Source organism: Nyctereutes procyonoides, unplaced genomic scaffold (assembly GCF_905146905.1).
Source record: "Nyctereutes procyonoides isolate TBG_1078 unplaced genomic scaffold, NYPRO_anot_genome, whole genome shotgun sequence".
NCBI lineage: Eukaryota > Metazoa > Chordata > Mammalia > Carnivora > Canidae > Nyctereutes > Nyctereutes procyonoides.
Window position 1 is genome coordinate 2640368 of NW_026575030.1, and position 19528 is coordinate 2659895.

Sequence of the window (19528 nt, forward strand, 5' to 3'; positions counted from 1 at the left end):
ATTTATAGGGAGAAGGTGCAGAAGGCTTTCATGTAGATGGGCTCGTTTTCTCATCTCCTTCAACACGGAGAGAAGGCTTTTCTCACTTCTCAGCTGTGAATATCATTCGTGACTTTTCTCCAAAAACGATTTCTGGAATGCCTGCTGCTAGTTGTAAAATTTGGTAGGCATTTCAGACACCATGCTAATACTCTTGCTTATCACTTTGAAATGTTTTATTCAAAATTTCGTCAGCAAGGTAGTAGGTCATCGAGAACTTATTATGGCCAGGGGCTGGCTGTGGGTACAACTAGATTACCCGAGAAGGTAATCACAGGGCAAGATCTGTTACAGGGAAAGAACGGAGATGCCCAGAGAAGCTTTTTTATTGTTTAGTGCTATGTGTGGTTTTTGTGGTGTGGTTTGTTTGTTTGTTTGTTTGCCGGAGAATTTGTTCTTGAAAGCCCATTACTCTGTGTTTAGCGTTGCCACGTATTATTTTCATTCTTAGAGATTTTAGCCTCTTAGGTTAGAGTTTCGCTTACAACTTGTATGTCAATAAAAAACCCATAATAAATACACACGTGTTTGGGAAGTTAGATTGACCTAGTTGGTCTTCCTCTGAGAGACTTCATCAGCTTCAAGATCCCTGAGGTTTTCAAATGAATGAAATCGAAAGGGAGGTAGTGGATTCCGAGCTCAGACACACTCCTGTGATTTTCCTATTTTAATGTGAGCAACATGAGAGGAGCAGAGAGCTGTGGGCACCGTGGTGATGATGGTTAGTGTCTGCCTCGTTCAGGGCTGTCCCATCTTCCCCATGACTCTCTAAGCTGAGGCCCCATCATTCATTTACTCAATTCATTCATTCAATAAATATTTGCTGAGGAGCACTTGTAGAGAGAATGGGCTCTGTGCTCCAAGCCTCCTAGCTTTCTTTCTGCAGAACTGTGCATTTCCTGCTTAGCCAATAGGCATCTTCCTTTCAAATACCTGATAGTTTTGTCCTTCGGAGTTCCTGTAAGGTGTAGTTTAAAGGCAACAAAATGTGGGTGGCTGAGAGGCTTTCTTGAGGCAGTGAAGTGCTGCTGAGGGCTGTTGCCTCTGCCTGGGATTGCTTCCTGGGTATTATACCTTTCCACCTAAGTAAGCTCTGTTTGCACATGCCCCCTTCTGCTTAGACTACAGGTTGTAATGAATTAAGTAAACAGCCCTGCAAATTTGTTGCTCTTCTCAGAGCATAGCTGTTTGACATTATTTGACATGAACGTAAGCCCCAAAGTGCGTTAAGGAAGTTGCCTTAACTAGATTCTCAGATACTGTGGCAGGTGGGAGGGTTGAAGAAACAGGAGGGAAACTAGACGGGTCACAGCGCTTACTGCTGTAGGTAAGTCTGCGGCTTCTAAATGGATTGTGAACTCAGTGTTCCTAAAACTGTGTGTTTCAATGCAGGTGGTCAAGACTTCAAACTTGAGAGTCTTACAGACCTGGGGTCACATTCTCGTATTAATTACTATGGATGTGATCTGGGCCAAGATTATAATCTCTCTAATGGACCTCCGTTTCCTTACCTATAAAACTGGAATATAATTATATGCATTTGTAAGTTATTAAGAGTAAAATCTAACATGTATCAAGGACTTAGACCGTACCTAATGCACAAAAGGTTAGCGTATGCTATCTGCTATGTTCTTTTAATCTTATTTTCATATCAGTTGGGGCCTAGTTGAACTGTCTTTTCCACATTCAGCTCCTCTCTGAACTATCTCCCAGAACCCCACAGAGAACAACCATTATAGGGAAGTTACAGTTAAAAGCAATTGCAGCTACTTTCAGAAAGAGTGTATGCCTTGTATAAGTATGATGACCGAGGATATCTATTTTCTCTTTGAGGTGCAAATAATTTAGTCCATATGGTAAGCCTAAAAATTTCAGTTAACATTAAATCATCGAGTGCCTGGGAACAGTCCTAGGCTGGGTTACATGGGATGCAAAGATGAAAACCACAGTCTGGCTCTCTACTTTCAAGTTCGAAGAGGAGAGGGGTTGATATGATAAATAATAATAACAACAGTATAATAATAAGAATCATCATCATAATAAAGATACCTGTCACTTATTAAGCCATGATCAGTATCAGACACATTCTTTATTAAAGGAAGCAGTCTTGCTATCTTTGACACAGATGTTGTTTTCTCCATTATAGAGATAATATTAGAAGAAACTTAAGTGCCAGAGCGGTGTCATTAACCAAATATTACGGGTTGCAAAGGGGAGACTTATCCTTACCAGATAAGCCTACGTCAGGTGGTTTTTGCTGGTACTTTGAATTGTTTAGAAATGTTGGATGTGATTCATTTAATAACTACATTATCCAGGGTCCTATTTGGGTTCATCAGTCTCTTGGTCCTCTTACACTCTGTTCAAAGCATTGTAGAAATGAGAGAAAGAAAAGACTGGGCTATGTTAATCAGCCAGCAAGGAATTTATCCCCTTCTTTTTCTCAGTTCTTTGTTCATTTTCATTGCAAAGGCCTCCAGGGAAATATCTTACTTCTCTTGGAAGATTCTTCCTTAATCTGAAGACCACATTATCATCAATACTTTTATTGTTTTTTTTTTTTTTAATGGCATGAGATTTAGGCTACCAAAACGTTCTCTAATTTAATTTACACCAGCTTTTATACTCACTTGTGTGTATGTGCTAAATGGGAAATGTGGCATTGTAAAATAACAATTAGGTCAGCCTACTGGTACCGTCGACAAACAGCATACAACACATATTTCACCTGATAGAGATCATTTTGACTTCTCCCAAATTGTTCCTCTTTTGTTTTCACTTGTAATCACTTCTTGTTTTGGGTTTTTTTAAATTATTATCTAAATGTGTTAATATTCTAATACTGTAGTACCATTCCCACACCTTCTCCCCAGTGACAAATGTCCAAACTCAGCTGTCACTCTCCAATTTTTTTTTTTTCCTATTGATATTGTATAAAATGGACTATCTTCTCAGATTGCTAGAGTGGTGCTTTCATCTCAGGAACCGTAAATTTGCCTGAATTGCTGTAACGTGAAAGGGGAATCACATAGGCTATCTAAATATTTTGTTATGCATATAAATTTAAGCTTTCAGAATGATATTTTTAAGGGAGACATGCATGTTTAACTCAAGAAGGTGTAGATTAATCTTTGCAGCTCACTATCCACTATGTTCCAACTTAAAGGAATTATGGCACCCAAAAATCTCAGTCAAATGTATTTGTATGCATGGTCAGAAGGGCTCATTTCCTACCTGACTTCATTGTCTTGTCCATTAAGTGACTCAGCAGACAGTTATTAAGTGCCCTAGTATGTGTCAGGCAACATGTTGAACATAGAGTGACCATGACCAGGGCTCCTTATTCTAATACTGAACATGTAGCAAGAGAAAGTTATTAGTCTTCCAAAGAAACAAATAAATAAGCAAAACAAACATGCAACTTTGATATGACATTGCTCTGCACACTTCCTGCTTCTGACAGCTTTTAGATAGTATCTCAGGCTGTGTCTCGTCCTTTTAAAGTGTGCTTCATTTCACTAAGACTTTTAGAAGGTAGAAGCCTTTGTCCCTCTGTACCTCATAGTTTGTTCTGATTTTCCCTGAGATATAACCAGTTGTCTTTTTTGCTCAGTCCTCAATGCCTAGTAGTTGTTCAATAAATATGTGTGGAACAGAGGGCAGGAAGAAAAGAAAGAAGGAAGGAAACTTAAGAATTTACTGGGAATTAGAAAAGTATCTGATTTGGGATGGGATGCTTTCTTCTCCTGAAAATCATCATGTCTACCTAAGACCAGATTAGGGAAGATATCTTCTTTTCCACTGGACAGTCCCTTTTAGGGTTTGGTATACATGGCGTTAGTCAATGGTTCCAGCACTCGTGATGATTTTGTAGAGGCTTTAAAATCCTGAGGCTGCTTTGTCGACATCCCTTACCCACTCTGCTAATTGTCAGTTACTCTGAGAGTTTCATTCTGTCTTGACATGGTCTCTCCTTCTTCCTCTTTCTATACTGACACATTTGGAGAAATCCACCTTATTTTCACTAAAAGATATTTATTAAACACTTGCACTGCACAAGATCTTGTCCCAGGTTTTATGGATTCATAGCAAATCATCATAAAATGAAGGTAGTTATAAGTCAGTTATAAAATTAGTTATAAGATACAAATGCCCACAAGGGGCTTGTGATCTAGGTGGAGTATGACATACCCTATAAAGTACCAAAAACACCAGTATGGAGCCGGTAAAACAAAAGAAGCAAATCAGCATAACAGGAGGTTGGAAGAGGAAGTGATGAGTGAGGGCCAGTGCCTTTGGAATAGGCCTCCTGGGGGGAGGAGAATGGGAGCTGATCCCAGTGGGAATTGGGCGTGAGGAAAGAGGGAGAAAGAATGAGCTAGTCACTGGACGGCTTGCACTTAGACTCTCAGGCAGGAACTTGGAGCAGCCCTGGAAGACAAGTGGGAGCAGTGCATGCACGCTAAGTGATGTCAACTTTATTCTCTGGGCTAACATTTCTCAAAGCATATCTGCCTTGGACAGTAGTTCTGCTGAATGTAGGTATGTAAATTGAAACACAGCCCTATGGTTGAAAGTAGGAAAAGCTGAGAAAAAGTCTTAAAATGTTTTTTCTCAGGATGCCTGGGTGGCTCAGTGGTTGAGCATTTGCCTTTGGATCAGGGCATGATCCCGGGTCTGGGGATCTAGTCCCGCATCCGGCTCCCTGTGAGGAGCTCCGCTTTCCCCTCTGCCTATGTCTCTGCCTCTCTCTGTGTGTCTCTCATGAATAAATAAAATAAAATAAAATAAAATAAATAATAAAAAATTAAAATGGTTTTCTTGCCTGTGGCAGTTCTCAGAGGCTCTAGTATGCTAATCTGCACTAATAATCTATAGATGTTTCCCCAAATATTTTTAATCTCTGAATTCATTTGTAATAGAGCATTTTGGGAGGGCAGCTATCTGTAGAACTTACTTTGGAAGTGCTTTTGGAGGCCACTGATAATCTTGAGTCACAGGCTTTATGGATGAAATGTTAGGAAAATGACCCTGAAAAAGGTGCATAGTGGGATCTAAGGGGAGAGCACAGGGCTATTAGGAGACTGTCTAGCAGGACAGAAGCCTGGGTTAGGGGGAGGTGGCATGAGAATGGGAAGGAAGGAGTAGATTTCATGGATTATTAGAGTGTGAGAACCCTCACTCTTTTTTGAATGGCCAGAAGAAGCAGAGTTGCTAAAATGGGAGAATCAAGAATGGCTCCAAACAGGATTCTTTTGCAATTAGGAGCCACATGTAAGCAAAGTCCTTACAGATTTCTGAACTTCTGTATCTTTTACTTGATGCTCAATAGCAATGAGGTACTCCAAACGTTTTCTAACCTGATGGGACAGTAGCATCTTTGTGGGCATACACCTTTTGTCAGAGGGATGCTTTATAGTCCAAATATTTTCTCAAAATATGATTAAAGCATCTCCCTGCTTTTTTAAGCCTTATATCCAGGGAAATACTGCCAGAAGTGACTCCATGTAGTCATTACGTCTCCCTGCATTGGAAGTGGCTTTTGTATACCAAGGGCTGTTTGAAATACAGAGAAGAGACTGCACCCCGCTCTTGGGAATTGAATTCATTGTCTGGTTCACAGCTACTTTTGTTGGTTTTCCTCATGGTGGGGAGCTTTATGATAAATGACAGTGGACACTGTACAGAAGTCACGCAGATTTTGTTGTCAGCTCTCTTGAGTTTATTCATCCCTAGAGATGCAAAGATTTCACTGCATAATGTTGAGTCCTATTTGTCTGTTTGGTCTCCAAGGACCAGCCTCTTGCTCTGTTCACAATCTTCACATTCTATTTAATCTGTGCAGAGGAGTTATGCTTCTGGCTTTCGGCCGTTCACATAGGAGTGCGCAAAATAATTATTTTTATTTTTCTGTGATTATTTTTTGTCTTTGAGAAATATTCTTAACATTCGTTTCCAAAATTGGTAGTAGTATAATGCAGCAGTAGAAAGTGAGAAGCTTCACTGCTTTTTCTCTAGAATCGTTTATTGGGATAATTAAATATGATAAGTTTCACAGTTTTCTTATATATTTATGAATATAAATGCATTTAATTGTTTAATAACTCATTTATTCCCTATATTTACTTCTCTCCATTCCTACCCATATTATAACCCTGTTCATGTATTTGGAAACTTGCAAATGATTCAGAGTAGTTGTCGTCATTAGGGTGAATATTTCTGAATGTATTTCTCTTTTATTGTTGGAATTCCAACAATAATTGTCTGAAATTGCCTGAATCCTTTTGATTCTCTAGCTATATTGTTTATATACACTTCTTATTGCCTTGAAAACCTGGAATTGTGTTTCTGTAGGCTTCTGGCTTGATGGATCTCTGCCCATTGATGTCCTATCTGAAGTCAACTTAAGCTGTATAGATATACCAGTGTCATTGAGCACATTGACTGCTTCAGGCTAAAGAAAGTCATGTTGGTGCTTGAATTCTTCATTGGAAATCCACAGTTTATCCCCCCCCCCCCTTTTTTTAAAGTGAAGTGTCTCAAAGCTCTGAAACAAAACAGTATTCATGTGAACATTTAGCCTGGAAGGAGGCAAGAAAATACAGATAGTTGAAACCGACACAACCTCTGGGGTAACTATGTAGTGGTGAAGCCTCCGGTTAATTCAGCAACAATTCTTCACGTTTTGTAGGAAACTTTTTTCTTTTTTTTTTCTTTTGCAAAAGATCCTCATATTCTGTATTTCATTTTGATCCCACAACAGCCACAAGAATCTAAGAAGACATTTTATTATTTTCATCTTTTATAAAAGGAAACTTTTTTTTTTTTTGGTAATCAAATTGCTTGTTCAGTTTCCCACAGCTAATGATTAAGCCAGAAGTTGATTTCAAGTTTCCAGACTCCTAGATGAAAGCTATATTGGGGATGCCTGGGTGGCTTAGTGGTTGAGCATCTGCCTTCAGCTCAGGTTGTGATCCTGGGGTCCTGGAATCAAGTTCTGCATCAGGTTCCCCATGGGGAGCCTTCTCCCTCTGCCTATGCCTCTGCCTCTCTCTCTGTCTTTTATGAATAAATAAATAAAATCTTTTCTTTAAAGCTATTTTCACTGTAACACATGGCTTCTGTTTATATTATTTAAAATAGGTGTCTGATAATTAACAATATTTTTGTTCAACCCAATCCTCTGACTCTTTAATACAAACTAGTAATTATGTGATATGTTTTGTAAGAAATTTAACACAGTTATTAAGAAAATTACTTCAGTACTGACAACTGGATTTCAAATCTATCTCTACCTGGCCTTGGATAATTTAGTTAACCTCACTCAACCTCATGTATAAATTGGTGTCCTCATGCCTTCCTCAAACTATAGTAGTGAATATTAATTTAGGTGATGTATGTGGAGGATGAGGAATATAGTGAAGATTCAAATGGTGATAGCTCTCCTCATCCTTCTCATTGTTACTATTCTCTATTACTCTATAATAAATAATACCCAAAGATAGAGTTAAAACAATTACCATTTGTATTCTGTCTCATAGGTCTGTGAGTTTATTTGGCTTAGCTGGGTTTTTTCTCGTGTTGTTGGCTGGAGCTAGAGTCACCTGGGGGGGGGGGTGGAACGAGATGGCTGACACACATGTCTGGGGCTTTGGTGGGAATAGCTGGAAGTCCAGGCTCCACTGGCTTGCAGATGTGGCTGAGTTGGTCTCATTCCATGTGATTTTTCCATCTGGTCTCTTTAGAGGGACTTCTTAAATGGTGACTCAGGGCAAAAACAGAACCTTCTAGATTTCCTTAAGGCTAAGTCCTGGAGGTGGCAGGATGTTACTTATGCCATGTTCTATGGGTTATAATGATTCACAAGACCAAGTTATTTTCAGTGAGGCAGGGGATTAAACGAGGACATGAATACCTAGAAGTATGGGTCATTGGTGGGCTGTCTTTAGAGACAGACTATCAGAGTCCTCCTCATCATCTAAAAGTTTTAGTGATATCTTCCCCAGACTTTTGCAGTGGGACCATGGATATGATAACACTAACCTGACCGTGAGCAGATTTCTGTCTCTCTCTTTATTTCTCTGGGAATTAATGGAAGGCAGATAGTTTGTTTGCTCTTCTAAAGAACATGTGCAAGTCAAGCTTGTCACCGTGAGGTACATGTGGTAGAGGAAATGATAGAATGTGTCTGGGAGAGATTTTGTGATAGTACCAAATCACATCTGAATTTTTACTTTTAAGCCACTTTTGCATGTATTTCCCCCTTTTTTCCTCACTGTAGTATACATGGATTTGTGCTATATCCCCATTTTATAAATAAAGAAATGGGGACTGTGAACTTAGATGACCTTCCCAATGGCACAAAGCTTGAAAAGGCAGAAATAGAGTTCCAAGCCTATTGGGCTTCTGCAACAGGCACAATTGCCTCCCCATCTTGCTTCCATTTGAGGGATCAGAGCAGTGAAATGGGGGCAGGGTACAGTTGTGGTAGGAGGTTTGAGTGGCAAGGGGTTCTAATGAGCAGACGGTATTGAAAAGATTGGGGTGCTACATTGGACATGAGCTCACATTATGTTTTCTAATTTCACAGCTTTCTACTTTGTGAACTACAGGCTTTCACTTCCCTAGTCTACAGTGTTCATTTGTTTTAATTTGTGGGATATACTATCTCTTCCATGGAAAGAGGAAGTATAATACTTGCCTTAACCACTTTGTAGGTTTGTCACCAATGTTAAAAGAAGTAGATTATGGAAAGTCCAGCGGAGTGCCTGGCATATAGTAGGTGTTCAAGACATCTGTTCTCTTTTCCTCCTTCTTGTATTTCTTAAGGAATCTGCTTTCTCAGCAACAGAGATGAACACAGATTCTATTGTGAAAGGCATTAAGCATTATCTGTGTACTTTGTTGTTGTTGTTGTTTTATCAGTGTACTTTGTGTCATCACAAATGAGTGGATAAAGTTGGGGGTGGCTTGACTGATTTTTGCATCATGAATAACATTACGGTTGCCCACTTCAGAGAGAGGCAGCTTTAGAAAGGTTGGCATCTTTACCCTGAAACACAGAATCGGTGATTCTGTTAGGGCTGAGGATTGTGAATGGACCCTGTGTCCAGAATGCAGCTGGCAAAGTCTTTACCTTTTATTATTATTTATTTATGATAGTCATACAGAGAGAGAGAGAGAGAGAGAGAGAGAGAGAGAGGGGCAGAGACACAGGCAGAGGGAGAAGCAAGCTCCATGCACCGGGAGCCCGACGTGGGATTCGATCCCGGGTCTCCAGGATCGCGCCCTGGGCCAAAGGTAGGTGCCAAACCGCTGCGCCACCCAGGGATCCCCAAAGTCTTTACCTTTGTCAACAAAGTTGTAGTCTGCAGATCCAGCCCAGGGCTGCTACCTGCTTATTAGGAAGGATTGTGGTTTGCCTTTGTAAATGGCTGCTTCTGAAGGTTATTCTGGACACTGCAGTGAGTTCTACCAGCAGCAAGTCAGTCCCAATACATTTGTAGGCATCATGCACTAGGACTTTAAAAGACTTCTGGACTCTCTTTTCGGTTGGCATGTGGAAGAGACACAGTCTCCATTTAGTGATGCTCCTGGACAGCCTGACTCTGGCCTCAGAAACCTCTGGTCCATCAAGGAGATGACTAAGTCCACCCCGTCAAGGATGCCAGAGAATGTTGGTACACCTTCCTTTGTCTGAATCAATGTCAGGGTAGAAGAAATGTGTCCTTGTAGTTTAAAAGTTACCTTCACATGGTAGCAGTGCTCTGCTCACAGCCCTCTCATGGTCTGATCTGATGGTGTCTGTTGGTGCAGAGAGGACCTAGCATCAGCCAGTGATGAGATGTCTTTGAGTTGTGACATTATTGAAAGGTTATGCTTTTGTCTGCTTGGCTACGACTACAAAAAGAGCCATGAGCTGAGAGTGGAAGCTTACAGAGTCTCCCTCTCTTCAATTGCTTCTAGGCATGGTTCCATCAAAACTGACAGGAGCATAGGCATTTATGCCTCCTTTTTGGAAAGGCATTCCTCCTTCCTTGGAAAAATGATTTTATAACTTTTTTCAGGAACCTTTACTGCCAGGAACTCTCTCCTCATTACTAATAAACATCTCTCCAGCCTGAAAACCCAGCTTCTGTTCTCGTGTTTGTTTAATCAACAGATGTGGGGATTAGACTGTCATCGTCTTGTGAATAATGATGCTTCAGGTATTGGAGAGACATTATTAACCCACTGCAGCTAACTTCTTTGCTTTGTACATTATGCCATTCCAGTTCTTGAACACAAGGTCTGTGAAATATTTTTTTCCTAAGGAAATTAAAATAACAATTTTGTTGGGTTATGGTCAAGGCCAAACATGCAGACACTTTCTTACAGTTTGAGCATCTAAATACCTCCAGTTCAGAGAACCAGTCAAAAAAACCAAACGGAGTGGATTTTTCATGGAGCAAAAATTGGGCTTTTGTATCATGTCTTATCTTCATTGCTAGTAAAAGGAAAAAGTTTCTAAAAGTAAATGTTAGGAGTTCGTGTTTCTTTAGATGCACTGATTTTATTTGCATTTTCTAAACTGCACACCTAAATTCTTATTAGGTAGCAAACTTGTGCTTTAGTAGTTGGATATGATGCCTTATGTGCTTTTACATGCTTTTATGGGGGGGTACCTGCGATGTATTGGATGTTGTGTTTAGTGTAGCTGTCCTCCTTAGGAACCCCATGACTACTGATGGCAGAGCCATGTCACCAAATGAGGAAAGGACTGACCTCTTTGGGAGCTTAATGGTAGTTTTAGGGTCTGGGTAAAAATACATATATTTATCTCTTTTCTGTTCTGTTGCTCTGTCTAGGACTAGCAGCAGATATTTGTTTTCAAGTTTAATAGGAATAAATCTGAGCGAATTTGTTCCCAGCGTGGGTTCTGTTCCACCGAGAAATTAGCAGGCAGCAAGAGACCCAGGAGGGCAGACCTTGCCTCAGGAGCAGACGGCCTCATCCTCTGCTTCCCCTTGAAGTTTCAGAAAGCGTGCATGGCACAGTTTTAACACCCTTAAAGAGTGGCTTGTGCCCAGGTTCATCTCGGCTACGAGACCATGAACTCAGCCAAGGAAAGCATCACATCACGCCCACTCCCGTGGTGTGTGCCAGGCTAGAGAGAAGTCCCAGCCATGCAGGGTTCGGGCCAGGGGTGAAATGTCGAAGTGGCTGAGGTGGGTGGTCCTGCTCTGCCTGTCCCCACTCATTTGGGGCCTAGGCTGCTCGCCATCTGGCCCACCCCAGGTTAAGGTCCTGCCAGGGCTTGGCTTCCCAGGGCCCATCCTGGCGACACGCTTTCGCCATTCTCCATGGCATGATTCTCTGTCTGTCCTACTTCCTTGAGGCACTGCTCACTGATCAGCTCAGGAGGGGCTGAGTTGTTTCTGTGGAGGGTTTATCACATAGCTGTGGATTAATAGATACTCCCTTGTAGGAAATATTTGCACGTTTCATCAACACCTCAAAGGCTTGAAGCCAGTGTTTTCCCTTGCGTTCTGGAGTCTATTCCCTGATGTCCTCTTAGGAACTGATGTTTGCAGATATCCTGTCATTCCTCTCATTAAAACCTCTCTCTTTAGGTTGAAGTAAAACAAATTCAAACAAACAAAACAAAACAAAACAAAAAAACCCAAACCCCAAATCTCTCTTTGCTGTGGGTGAAGAGAAGAGTTGGGCCTGATTGGCCCTGCCTTCTCCTTTGGCTTCCCTTTGCACCTGCCCTCTTTCCTCTGCTTGTGAAAGCACACTGCTGGCTGGCTGTCTCCCTTCTCCAGCTAACCCTTGTCTTTAGGTCTTAGTTTAAAACTTCCTGCCTCCACAGACTAGATCAGGGCCCTCTCAGACCTCCCCACCATATGCATTATCCTGTCAGCTTGGGCCACTATAACGATTATCACAGACAACAGACATTTATTTCTCACGGTTCTAGAAGTTAGAAGTTCAAAATCAAGGTGCTGATGACCAATTTGGTGCCTGGTGAGGGACATCTTCCTAGTCTACAGACTGCTGCCTTCTTGTCCTGTCTTTTTATAAGGGTGCTAATCCCATTCATGAGGGCTCCACGTTCATGTTTCATTATTTCTCAAAGGTCCCACCACCAGATACCTTCACTTGGGGCATTAGGGCTTCAACATATGAAAATTTTGGGACACAAACATTAGGTCCAGAGCAGACATCACATGCCTTCTCTGTAGCTCTCATAACATCCACTGTAGTTGATTTGAGGTCACATAGTCAGCTTCATAAGCATAGAGACTGTGTCTGTGTTGTTATTTAATTGAAGGAGCAAAGGAAGAAAGGTCCCAGGATCAGTTCAGGCTAGAGATGGTGGTACCCAGAGGAATCTTGGAGGGTTATATTGGTTTTCTATGGCTGCTATAACAAATTACCACAAATTTAGTAGCTTACAGCAACACAAATGGATTGTCTTATAGTTCTGGAAGTCAGTAGTCTGAAATGGATTTTACAGTTTTAAAATCAAGGTGTTGGAAGAACTGTGTTCCTTCTGGAGAGTCTTGAGGAAAATCTATTTCCTTGTCTTTTCCAGCTTCCAGAAACTGCCTGCATTCCTTGACTCCTGGTCTCCTTCCAGCAATTAAAGCATTTTGACCTCCTCTTCTATTTTCGTATCTCCTCCTATGACAGTGATCTTCTTGCCTTCTTCTTATTATAAGGTCTCTTGTGATAAAATGAGGGCCACCAGCATAACCCAGGATCATCTCCCCATCTCAAAACCCATAACTTAATTGTATCTTCAAGGTTCCTTTGCCATGTAAGATTTTCATGGGTTTTAGGGGCTAGGCTAGGGACATTTTGTTGGAGTTGGGGGACATTATCTGCCCTAACACAGAGTTTTTGTGACCTAGAGAGATGGTGTCAGCCGGAGTACATCAATGTTAGCCAGGGGAGTGCTCTAAGAAATGTGCTGTAAGGTGAGGCATAATGGTAACCAGAAAAGGCATGACAAATAGAAGGAGGAACATATTTATGATGGGTTAGGCTGTTCTGGTGCTAAAGTAAGAGGTGTAGGCCAGCAGGCTCTTTTAATATGGGCTCTATCTAGCAGAGTGTTATGTCAGGCTAAAGATTTCCTGGTAGTGTTGCTCCCACAGAGTAAGGAACATGGTATAGGATGCAGAGTCAGTGCTTAGCAAGGGCTTGCTGGTGGGCAGATGAAGTTCCTCTTTTAGCAAGACTGGACACAGATTTCAGTGATCCCTGAAGTCTGTACCAGGACCTCTGCCTGCATGCCACTCAACTTCAGTCATCCACGTGGCCTCATTGACTGAAGAGGATAGTTTTTTTTTTTTAAATAAATTTATTTTTTATTGGTGTTCAATTTATCAACATACAGAATAACACCCAGTGCTCATCCCGTCAAGTGCCCCCCTCAGTGCCTGTCACCCATTCACCCACACCCCCCGCCCTCCTCTCCCTCCACCACCCCTAGTTCGTTTCCCAGAGTTAGGAGTCTTTATGTTCTGTCTCCCTTTCTGATATTTCTCACACATTTCTTCTCCCTTCCCTTATATTCCCTTTCACTATTATTTATATTCCCCAAATGAATGAGAACATACACTGTTTGTCCTTCTCCGATTGACTTACTTCACTCAGCATAATACCCTCCAGTTCCATCCACGTTGAAGCAAATGGTGGGTATTTGTCGTTTCTAATGGCTGAGTAATATTCCATTGTATACATAAACCACATCTTCTTTATCCATTCATCTTTCGATGGACACCGAGGCTCCTTCCACAGTTTGGCTATTGTTTTTTTGTTTTTTTTTTTTTAAAGATTTGATTTATTCATTCATGAAACACATACACACATACACACACACACACACAGGCAGAGACACAGGCAGAGGGAGAAGCAGGCTCCATGCAGGGAGCCCGATGTGGGACTCAATCCTGGGACTCCAGGATCATACCCTGGGCCGAAGGCAGACACTCAACCACTGAGGACTCCTAGGCCAGGTGCCATGGGACATGACTACGTCTAGAAATCCATGAAACACCCTTGCTTGGCCAGGTTGCAGTTGCCCAGAGCTTACTTGCCCACTTCAGAGAAATTTGCTACTAGTGTGCTCTCAGAGATATGGAATGGTGAAGGGATCACAAGGGCCAGGACTAGGGTTGACTTGGGCATAGCATTTAAGGAGATATCTCTCTGGAACAAACTCATTAAGTACTTTATCTGTCCATTTGGGACCTTTGTCTGACAGTTACATTTTCAGGTTGGTGATAAAGTTCCTTACCATTTCTGTGTATTCCATGTGGATATCTGTGTTGATGTTTTCTACACAAGAGTTGTGAATATAAAGGTGTTAGATATATTAACTTCTGTAGCAGAGCCATGACTAGAACTGATAGAGGTACAGTATATGATGGGGAATTTGGTTTCTTTCCCTTTGGGGTATTCAAAGATAGTTTAATAATTAGTCCTGTATTTTCCTATTGCTGCTATAGCAGCTTATGAGAAACTGAATGGCTTAAAACAATTCAAATATATTATCCTATAATTCTGGAGGTCAGAAGTCCCAAAATCAAGTTATTGGCAGGGCTGTGTTCCTTTTGGAGGTGCTGGCGGAAAATCTAGTCCTTACCTTTCCATCTTCTAAAGGCTACTCACATTCCTTGGATTGTGACTCCTTTCCAGCAATGGGATCACAATGATGTCTGGTTCTATTGTCACATTTCCTTTTGTGACTCTGACTCTTCAGCATCCATTTTAAAAAGGACCCCTATAACTACATGGAGCCCACCACATAATCAAGACACATAACCCGCCTCAAGACACATAACTCAATCACACCTGCGAAGTCTCTTTTTCCATTTAAGTTAGCAAATCCATAGATTTGATGATTAGAATGTAGACATTTATTTATTTTTTTTTTGGTAGGGGGAGGAGTGTATTATTTTGCTAACCACAGATGCCTAAATGGGGTAGGAAGGCATCAGGGATGTGATATACATTGTGGGCTGGGGAACCGAGGGTGACTAAAGGAACATCCCTAGTCCAGGACAATGAATTTGACAGACTCTAAGGAAGGAAAAAAAAAATAAGAAAGTAAGAGACTGAGAAACATCCCAGAGTAGTTCAAATCTAAAACTTAGTAGAGAGGAGAGGATTATTTCTCTTGTAACTGGGAAGGTATAAATTGGAATTTAGGAAGTAAGAAATAGATTTTCCCAAGGACCCTAGGGTTGGGTCTGTTGACATAGTATATGAATAAACAGGAACAGTGTAGGGTTTGACATGTGCCTGTGCTGAGTCAGTCTTTGTAAAGGACACCATTGCAAACATGTCAACTATTCAACTAAAGATAAAACAGGATTTAAAAGCTACAGTGCTGTGCATCCATTATCTAATCTTTCCTCTGTGTTTTATAAAATAGAAAACAAAAGCATAAAATGTTCAGATGTGTTGACCAGTCACACATGACAAGTTGGTATCAGAATTTGGACTAGAAACCAGGGCTCTTGGTTCCATTCCTGCCTTTTTTCCAGCGTCCCAGAGTTCCCCCTCTGAGACTGTCTCATGTGTCACTGACCCACGTACTGTACAGGAAGGCCATGGGAGGGGAGTGTGGAGTTAGGACACATGCCCCCTGTGTCCATCCAGAAACAGCAAGTTGCTTTTAGTTTTGTGGAGCCCTATGTGGTTTTGTTTAAGGAAGAGGACAAAAGAGAAATTCTCTTTGAGGGAAGTAAGACATGTACTGACCCTGTGCAATTGCATGTAGACTTAGGAATAGATAGTCTCAAAGAAAAGCAATGCAGATCAACTCACCCTCTTGGTCAGTAACACCTTATAATTCCACCCTTTTCTGAAAATGGCTTAATGACATTAGAAGAGGTCATGTACATGCCTGATATGAAAGCAACTGCCCAAGTTGCTGACGAGTTCATTACTGCTTTCCTTTTCGCACTGAGCGTGTTTTCTAACAAGGCAGTAAGAGTAACTTTATCTAGAATATCTGTGCAGCTTTTGGGGATAAATTCCCAAACTGCTTGGGACACTTCATCAGTAAGGTGATGGGCCAATTAGGAAGCAATCAACTCACGGCTGGCAGAGAAGCTGCAGATAGCATGAAAGGACTTTAAAGAGTTGCAGTTCCTTTTTCCTAAAATAGCAACATCTTTAAAAGTATTTCAGTGTAATTCTGGAACAAGTCACAGGAGACAAACATGACTTTAAGCCACCTCAGCAGAAAATAAAATGTGAAGGGAAAATAATTACGAAACCATAGGACATGGGGGAAAGATAGATCTGTACAGAAGAGGAAGTGAATATGCACTTGAGATAGTCCATGACTGCCTACTTCCAGGTCTCCAGGTTTCAGAATTAATTGAAGGCCTTCTCTTCTCCCAGTATAAGCTTCTATAAAGAAAACATGTAATCATATATTAAAGTGGATCTTTAACTATTCATACATGTTGTCCCACAATAAACACTTTGTGTAGCTGATTGGAATGCTTTTACTGCATAAGACCTTGGATTCCTAGTGAGTTTCCCTTTTAATTTAAAGTGATGAGGATGGGTGCTTGGGTGGAGGCTGCTTGGGGGTTTTTAATATAATGCTGTAAAATTTGAAGGATTGGGAAATTTTTATGTGAATTTAATTGGATGCTGCAGAATTTTGAGAGGGTAGGAAATTAATGTAGAATAAGTTTGCTCTATGTAAAAAATTATTTTTAACATTTGTCAGAGTCTTTAATATCAACATCATTAATGGCTCTCTCATCAAATAGTCATTAGACTCCCTGAAGCTAGATTTGTAGAGTGAAAATGTTGTAGAACATGACAACTATCAAGATAGTTTAAGGGAAGACAACTCACAATCCTGCCCGAAATTGCAAAGTATTTGACCCATCATAGGCAGGGCCATGTATATTAGGTGTTTCCAAATGGAATGCAGTTTAAAAATACGAACTGACATTCAGTTAAATAATACATGGGATGTCAATGATTGTATTTGCAAGGTCTCAACATTTGTGATCTAGAGCAAGTGGGAAGCAATGAATGTAGGACATGATTAAATTCCAGCCTCATTTGATATTGTTGAAAGGAGTGCTGAATTGAAGAACTCCCAAGAAGCAGGACATTCCAAGAATAGTAAATAATCTTAAGGCTTAAACAGAAACTGGAGAGAGTCTGAATGTCATCTTAATCTAGGCTCTTAAGATAGACTTACGCTAGACGCAATGCTGTGACTGCTCATTTACTACATATCTCTTCATCATTTATATGTTCTTTGGCACACATTCAAGCGTTTCCTTGTTCAAATGCATTCTAGAGAACAATTATAGAGGAGTATTTTTCCAACTTCTTTTACTTCAAACCACAATAAGAAATATGTTTTATGTTTGAACTCAGTATCCATTTACACGTAAATACACACAAAAGCTTAATGAAACAATGCTATGCCACAAAATGAAATGCAGGTAAGCTTGATGAGTTAGTCATTACAAATATTGCTCCCTTTACCTCCGTCATGTCTCATCTACTGGTCCTGGCAGCTGGCTGAAGGATCAGTTGCAATATGTACATTCTTGGTAAGGATTTGTGTAGTGCTATGATGTTTGCTAGTCTATCTCATTTTTACAGACTATTGGTTATAACAAAATGATGGCAGTAGAATGATTTTACTCCTCACTGATATAGTGTGACCCACAATTAAAAAAAAAAAGGTTTCTAGAACATTGCAATAAATGTAGTTGAATGAAAAAAATATTTTAAATATTTTATTTATTTCTTTGAGAGAGGGAGAGAAAGAGAAAGCAGAAATGAGGGGAGATGCAGTGGGAGAGGGAGAAGGAAAAGCAGACTACCCACTGAGTGAGAAGTCCAAAGGTGGACTCCATCCAGAGACTCCTCTGAGCCAAAGTCAGATGCTTCAAACATACAATCTCAATTTTCTAGCTTCATAATAGCTTTGTCATTCTTTAGAATTGTCTGTGGTATCATATACATCCTTTAATTTGTTAAGTGTCATGCTAACCATGAGCAAAATAAAGTTTTATAAATAGGCTGTGATCCAATTTATAAGCTTGTTCGGAGGTTAAAGAGAAAGATGATATTGACAAATTCTATCAGAAAAAGTCATGCATGCTGCAAGGTAATAGTTACTCAATTACAATTTTGCAAGTTCCAGAATTGGAGTTTTTGGTTTTTGAAGAGAGAAGATTGTAAACAGAAAAAATAGATTCTGAGGGGACTTGATTGAGGAGAGTAAGACACAATGAAGATGAATTAAGGTGGTATTTAGAGTTAGGAAAATGAGCACAAAGAATATCCATCTTTATCAAACTGTTTCACAAGAAAATATAAATAGAATCAAGGATATAAAGTGGTAAACCTCAAAAACTTGAAGTGAATAAGTCTAGAAAGAGATTTCTGAACAAAGTTCCATTTTGAGTAGATTATGGTTAGAATTCATGTAGGCCAAAAAAAAATGAGACCATAGACTTGCTTTATTTTTTAACATGTCTACCATTTTCCTATTAAAGGAAGCACAAAAGAAAAGTCTTGACTAGGAGGAAACTCTTGGCCCTGAATGGCCACTCATCACCTGTGGTGTATGTACAGACACAGAAAAGAAAACACTTGGGCCGATGACATGGCAAGTGATGGGAATTCGCATGCATTCTTACCTCAGAGAAGAGGAGAGACAGAGAAATAGAAAGAAGCAAATTGTAGCTCTTGGATCACATCCAGCAGATTTAACAAATGTTTACTTCTCGTTGTTTGGGCATTATGACTCCTTGCAGCTTTATATAGAAACGCTTTCATGGGTTTTCTAATTTAAATCCACAGTATCAATCAAATATGATAGCGTCAGCTTGCACATACCTGAGCTAAAGCTAAAGCGAGCTTTAAGTTGACTTAAACACATAAGTTGAATGTGTTGAAAAATGAAGCCTCCAACCATGGAATCCATAAAGGTAAGACATAGTTTTATTTCATATGGTTTTCAGGAAAGAACAACCAGTTGGTCTTTAAAAGATAGTTTCCATAGCTACTGGGCTGAATCAAAAGAAAATGCTGTCACAGCATTTTTTCTCTTGCTACCTTTACTGCTTTGTGGTAACTACCAAGGCAAGTATTTTTCAGGAGCCTAGTTATTCCATTTCATTCTGTGAAATGCTATGTAATGCTTCAATCTAGTGTCTGTTAGAAGCAGACCTGCTTTGTTGTGAGAACCCTGTCACATATCCCAGATTTGACTGGAGCTGCCTTTCTGTTCAAAACAGACTTTTGGGAAAGGTTCTCTCCAGGTACCACTTTGTTGAGCAGCTTTCTACCAATTGAGATTCTTTTTCATAATTTAAAAAACGAGGCTGCTCTTAAATTATAGATGAATCCAGGCTTTATTGCTCCTGACCTTTTTTAAAGATGGGAACGAAGAATGATTTCTCGAAGGATCCTAAAAGTGATTGCTTTTGACTTTCTT

The 19528-nt window shown here is 40.3% G+C and overlaps 1 protein-coding gene across 16 annotated transcripts in view; it reads left to right on the forward strand.

Moving 5' to 3' along the window:
* NCKAP5 (NCK associated protein 5) overlaps positions 1–19528 on the forward strand; it is a 947559-nt gene that overhangs the window by 388941 nt on the left and 539090 nt on the right. Inside the window, exon 2 of one of the 16 annotated variants that reach the window (XM_055316288.1) lies at positions 18892–19019. The exons of the other annotated variants lie outside the window; for them this stretch is intronic. The gene's annotated coding sequence lies outside the window, so the exon portion shown is untranslated. The remainder of the gene's footprint in view (positions 1–18891; positions 19020–19528) is intronic. 16 annotated transcript variants of the gene reach the window in all.